This window comes from Rhineura floridana, chromosome 13, assembly GCF_030035675.1.
Source record: "Rhineura floridana isolate rRhiFlo1 chromosome 13, rRhiFlo1.hap2, whole genome shotgun sequence".
NCBI classification, from domain to species: domain Eukaryota; kingdom Metazoa; phylum Chordata; class Lepidosauria; order Squamata; family Rhineuridae; genus Rhineura; species Rhineura floridana.
Genome location: NC_084492.1, coordinates 7064136 through 7071227, shown reverse-complemented (window position 1 = coordinate 7071227; position 7092 = coordinate 7064136).

The following is a 7092-nucleotide window of genomic DNA, read 5'->3' as shown; positions in this document are numbered from 1 at the left end:
TTTGAATTGCACCGGAGAGACCCTGGCAGAAGAGCCTTTGCAGCCAGGCAAAGATTCAGCCCCTGGAGGGGAAGGGAGGAGGAAAGGAAGGGGAGAGCAAGGAAAAGACCAACCTGGTGTCCCCGCTACTCTGATGCCTCTGTAGCTGTACCAACACAAACACACCACCCAGTCTCTCTCTCTCTCTCTCTCTCTCTCTCTCTCTCTCTCTCTCTATATATATATATATATAAACACAGCTCACCAGTCGCTGCAAGTGTGCATGTATCCTCCCCATTTGGGCTCCCTCAACTTTCCCCGAGCAAAATGAAATCCTAGCAGGCTCAGTCCAGGGCAAAGCTTTCTCTTCATCCATCTCCTCCTGACTCAAGTGAAGCTGCCAGAACCAAGCATCAAAAGAGAACGGGTGTGCATCAATTTTATCTGCCCCCCCTTTTTATTTAAGCATAAGTCATTTGCACTACAGCACCATGCCAAGACCACATTTCCACCTTTACAGGCGTAGTGTTCAGCCTGTGATTGTTGTGCCAAACCTTTGCTCGGTCTCTCAAAAGCAGCATCAGCAGGAAGTATATGCAACGGGCAGAGTTGGTCACAATATGAGGGCAGATGCAGGGCGTTGGCATAACCAGCTGGCAATTACTGGCATCTCTTCTGTTGATATGGAATCCATTTTGCCACAGAAAGAAGAAAAGGGGTGGAGGAAATTAAGTAGCTCCTGTCAAGGCTGAATCATCTCTGAACATGATGGACCAAGAAGTGGAGCCATTGGCTGTCAACAGGTAACCATCAACAGAAATGTAATGGGCCAATATAACAGCCTGAATGGAGGTGCAAGGTCCTTTAGGATGGTGCACAGGTGAGTTCTTTTTCATTCCCAACTAAGTCCCTCCCCCAATGTCTATGCTGTGCAACAGCTGTACACTGTGCCACTACACCACATCTGACAAAAATGTAGGATGGCAAGACAAATGCAGCTCTGGACTAGTTTCAAATATCAAAATGATGTCGAAGATGCCACACTGCAGATCCAGCAAACACATTGTATTGTCCAAATTGACCATTTATTGGCTGTACCGCACACTATGCTACCAGGATGCAGAAAGATGTCAAGCAAAGTCTCAGCCTTCTGCTGTTTGACATTTCCTGCTAGCCCACAGGGGCTTGTATTCAAAGATTAACTTCACAAGGAGTCAATATTCAACAATACTAAGAGGAACTTCATAAGGCCCGTCAGTGGGTAAGAGATGTGCAGGAAGGAAGTCTGAGAATGTAAAATGTTTAAATTACTCTGATACATCTTGGAGGAAGGCTACAAACCCATGAAACACCACTGAACACCCTCCAAATTCAAACTGTGTGTCATTGAAAAGACTAGATTTGTGCATAGGTTCATTGCAGTTCAGAGTGGTTTGAAGAGGAAAAAGGTAAGAGATTACTGTCACTCAGCAGAGATGGGCTGCCTAACATGTGGGCTACCGTACTGACATGTTTGGAAATTTGGTGCATGATTTGTGTCTTTACAACTTGGAAGGCAGCTGAGAGTGGCAACAACATCCATGCAGCCAGATGTAACAAGGCTCACAAAGGAAAAGCAGCCTCAACTTTCACACAAGAAAGATTTCTTGAATGGAGGTCAGGGGTGGCTGGAAGGGGAGGTGGAGGCCACACAAAGAGAACACTTTCCATCTTTGTATGAAAGGTAAGTTCACTGGTTCCACAAAAACAGCATCAATGGAAGTATGTGGGAGTGGCTACTCACACAGAAGAGACCTCAGTTCAGCACACTGCCATGGTGCCATGCAGATGCCGCAGTGCATCAAAGATAGTAGCTTAAATTAAAGATCAGTTCTAGTATTAAAAGTTTTTGGATTTTAGTTGGAAGCCACAAACCAGGCACAGATTTGTACTTAAGGCTTTGAGGCTGCAGGTCAACTTGAATACATGAATGTGGATTTGCGTAAAATTCTTACCGAAAGGTTGAAGAATTTTCACAATGATTTTTTTTTAATTGCAAATTGCTGCAGAAATGTGGAGAACTGAATTTAAGTATAGAAAAATGAGAAACGGAGAGAACTGAAATTGACAGATCCTTCCACCCCCACCTATAGGTGCGTATAGACAAAGGAAGACAAAGAAACTTGTGAGAAAGCGCTCTGAGGTTGTGAAATGCTTCCATGGCTCTGATATATCTTGCAGAAAGGCCTCAAACTCATTGAGCATCATCTGGTGGAATGGGATGGAAATTATTGCCTTCAATCCGGTTTCAATGGTGAAAATACTGCAGGAACGTGATCAGCAAGCAGGACAACCAGCCTGGCCTCGACTGGATTGAAATGCCTGTCAAAGATTCACCCAGGGATTCTCCATCCCGTCTTGCTTCTTACCGTCTCTTCCCCACGCCATTCCCTTCCTTTCCCTTGTGGTCTCTTTAGTCTGTAAGCCTGTGGTAGCATCCACTGTCTTTATTTATTTGCAGAATTCAGTTTGGTCGACAAATAACATCCTTAAGTCAGTGTTATATATGGGGCCCAAGTTTCAAAGAAAATGGCTAGCCAGAAGAAACTTATCAGCACATCCACATCAGAGAAAGGAATTCAACCCATTCCTCCTAAATCTCCATGCACTACATAGGCCACACTGGTGGCCTAACTTATTTTGCCTCTGAGGAAAGGGGGAAGGTAAGAGATCAAAGCATCTTGGAACATCATGCCTGTTGTTGACATGTGCCTTCAAGTTGATAACGACTTATGGCGACCCTATGAATCAGTGACCTCCAAAAGCCTCTGTCATGAACCACCCTGTTCATGGACCAGGAGGGAAAGCCTTGGATGCCTTCCTGTCAAATGTCATCAGTTTGAATTTATACAGATGGCTCTAAGGAAAGACACAAACTATTGTAATTATTCTCTTTCACAGGCAAAGGAGAAAATTTTCAGTTATGAAAATACTGCAGACCAGAAGGTGCCCGGAGATTCCAATACTGCCAGAGGATCCCCTGCAACTCACAATTCAACAAAAACAGTTATTGAAGAAGAGTGTTTTACTTCTGGGCTACATAAGATTACTAAGGGAAAGGGCACCCTCGGAATCCTTGCTATTTTCCTGCAGGCAGCAGAAACTTAGATTCTGCCTGCTGAAAAATGACAATGGGTGTAATGTTTAGTGTAGCTCAGTACAGCTCTTTCAGTTGGACAGGTGAGGCACATCCCTCCATGATCTCCCATTTCGAAGTGTGACTCATTGAAGAGGTTATATTTGTGCCCAGTTTCCTTGCAGTTCGGAGTCGGGGTGAAGAGGGAAAAAGTCATGCTCACAGCAGAGATGAGTAAAGGTGATCATTCACACCTGGAACTTATTTAGTAAGTTGTAACAATCATTTTATTTATAAAATAATCAATGAATGGCTTTCCCCCCTCTTCTGTGGTGACTTTTGTGATGAAAGACCTTGTTAACATGCATTTGTACATCTGGACCATACAGGATGATGAGCATAGACAGAGGTGTAAGATACAGTGCTTGGCTGTAGCTGTGAGTCTATGTAGGAACCTCTCATGTAATTGACTAGCGCGTATGACAGCAATAGGAAGGTGAGTCTTCCAGCTTCTGCGCTGGTCTCTTTTGATTGCAAAATAATTTCCTCTTATTTTGTCTCTTTGGACAAGTTGGGACCCACAGTGGTAACGGAGGGACAAAGGAGAGCCAGCTACAATATGGGAGCAGGTGCAGGCAGTTTGCAATTACTGGCATCACTTCTACTGATATCAAATCCATTTTCCCTGCAAAAAAGAATGGGGGGGGGGATGAAGGTAGCTCCTGTCAAGGTTGAATCATCCCTGAACATGATGGATCAAGACGTGTGACATTTGGGTGTCTATCAACAGGTATCTATCAACAGTTATGTGATGTACGGTCTGAATGAAGATGGAAAGTCCTTTAGGATAGTCCACAGGTGAGTTCTTCCTCATTCTCATCTTAAGTCCCTTTTCCTATCCCTATGCTATGCAACTGCTGTACATTTGTACCACAACTGGCATAAGTGGATGATGGCAAGAGGAATGCAGCTCTGAGGCTGGTGGACTAGCTTTCGGATATCAAAATGCTGCAGAAGATGCCACACTGCAGGATCCAGCAAACACATTGTTTTGTCTCCGTTGACCAGTTAAAAGTAGTACTCCACACTATGCTAGCAGGATGCAGAAAGATGTCAAGCGAAGTCTCAGCCTTCTGCTGTTTGACATTCCGTGCTAGCCCACAGGGGCTTGTATTTAAAGATTAACTTCACAAGGACGGTCACTGGGTAAGGAATGCACAGGAAGGAGCTCTGAGGGTGTGAAATGTTTCCATGACACTGATACATCTGAGAGGAAGGCCACAAACCTGTGAGAGGCCACCTTGAATACCCTCCAAATTCAAAGTGTGTGTCATTGAAAAGACTAGATTTGTGAATTGGTTCACTGCAGTTCAGAGTGGGTTGAAGAGGAAAGAGAGAAGATATTATTGTCAACAGCAGAGATGGGCTGACTAACTCGTGGGCTGTCTTACTGACACGTTTGGAAAGCTGGTGCATGGGTTTTGTATTTATAACTCAGAAAAGCAGCTGAGAGTGGCAACAACATCCATGCAGCCAGATGTAACAAGGCTCACAAAGGAAGAGCATCCTCAACTTTCACACTAGAAATGTTTCAAGAAAGGTCAGAGGTGGCTGGAAGGGGAGGTGGAGGCCACACGAAGAGAACACTTTCCATCGTTCTATTAAAGGTAAGAACTTGATTAAACTTTATTTAGTATGCCATCCTTTGGACCCACCCACTTGGCCCCCAGATTGTTGGCCAGATAAGAATTTGGCCCTTGGACCAAAAAAGGCTCCCTAGCTCTGTGCTCTAAAATATGTTCCTATATCTATATCATGCCAGCACCATACTTTCACCTTTACAGTTTTAATGTTCAGGCTGTGATTCCTATGCCAGACTTTCACTGAGTCCCACAAAACCGACATCAACTGGATGTGGCTGCTTACAAAGAAGAAACTTCCATTCAGCACATTGCCATGGTGCCATGATGACACATCAAAGGGAGTAAATAAAAAAAAAACCCTGGAATATTTCTGGTATGAAAAGGATGTTTGCTGGAAGCTACAAACCATGTATGGATTCCTACTTATGCCTAGGTTTGAAGATGCAAATCAACTTGAATGTCATTGATTGACTGTGGCTTTAATAAAAGATGCATGAACTGTTGTAGTTACCATTTTCTTTTCACAAGCCTAAAAGAATCTTTCTAGATCGAAATAATGCAGATCACTAGGTCTCTGGACAGAAGGACCTGCCCATTTCAGTTCTTGAAGTTTCTCATTTTCCAATCTTAAATTCAGTCTCCCTCATTTCTGCAGCAATTTGCAATTTTTTAAAAAATCCTCATGAAAATTCTTCAGCATTTTAGTGGAAATTTCCCCTAAAAAAATTCTGTATTCAGTTTTGACTAAGGTACACATTTTTGCAAGAAATCTCTCCTCATATAGTGCATGTTTGTATGTTATTTTCATTCCTGTATTCATTTTTATGTACACATTCGACATGCTTTTTTGTAAACACCGGTTGGTTGGAGAATGACATCACAAAATTCAGATAAGGACGAATTTAGAAGGATGGCTGTGTTTCGATTCTCATATTGTTTCGGAAAGTGTGAACTTGATAAATTTGGCTTTAAATGCAAATTAATGTGGTCACCGTTTCCTGGTTTTGAGATGAGAGAGCAGCTATAATGTTCTTAAGCTTGAGGGTATTCTGGAAAGATGCAAGGAGTATGATTTCACTTATTATTTCAGATTTTTCAGTACATTTCAAAGAGGTGTACACAATTTTTGAAAAACCAGATTCAACATACTGTTGCGTGAAGCTAAATCTCCAAGTGGTGCAAGACGTCCAGTGATTCCTGTCCTTTTACCTAGGGTTTGGTTTCCTTGGAATGAAGGTCAGCGGAGACTGTGGTGTCTTTAGGTTGTTGTTATGTGCCTTCCAGTTGACTACGACTTATGGTGACCCTATAAATCAGTGATCTTCAATCTGTCATGAACCACCCTGTTCAGATCTTGTAAGTGTCCTTAGGATATATGGTTTATTTACACATATGTACAACCTGAGCATAAGATGGAGGGGTTCATAGCATTAACAGTCCAACAGATCTTGCTTCCCCATCAGGCTTCCAGGGAGGCACTCAAGAGCTATAGCTTGGGATTCTGCACCGAGAACGAACAAATCTCTCTGTGTATTGGCACACATTGCTCTCCTAGCTAAATCTTTACACACATTAATGGGGGCCACCTGACAAACTTGGCTGAACCCATTAACCTATGAAAGGAACTAGTCTGACTACTGAGGTAGGTTTCTTTGCTACAATTCCACCTGTACAGATCAGAGACTGGAGAGGGAACCCAAAGTTACCATCCATCTTAACCCCCCAATCCTAAAAAAATTTTTTAATCAAACAGAAACTAGTCACAGAACAGCATAGCAGGAGTGAGTCAACAATTCAGCTCTGGGGGGCAGCATGCCATAAGACTGGGATGTGAGAAAAAGGCATCACATGGCAGTTGCAAGTTGCAACTACAGTAGTGCCCCGCTTTATGGCGCTTTGCTAATGCAGCGGTTTTGAATTGTGTTCATGTCCCATATGTTTGGCGCTTGTTCTGTTTTTGCGGCGATTTTGCGGCATGACGTGAATTGATGGCGCCCAATGCCCTGAGCGCGTCGTCAGAGCTTGGAAACGTTCCTTTTTTAAACTACAGTTGGGCTGATGGGAGTTGTAGTTCAAAAAAGAAACGTTTCCAAGCTCTGATGACGCGCTCAGCAGCTGAGTCTGAGAAGGGCCATCCGGCACCTTTTTATTGTCGAGGAGGCAGCAGAGGGTGAGCGAGTGCACAAGGGAACAGGCAGGGTGGAGAGCGAGCGGGCAAGGGGAGACGAGCGAGGGAGGTGGCAGACAGCGAGTGAGTGCACGAACAGGCAGGGGGGAGGGCAAGTGGGCAAAGAGGGATGAGCGAGTGTGCTTGCAGAGGGCGAGTGAGCGAGCCAGCGGGCAAGAGGGGGATGA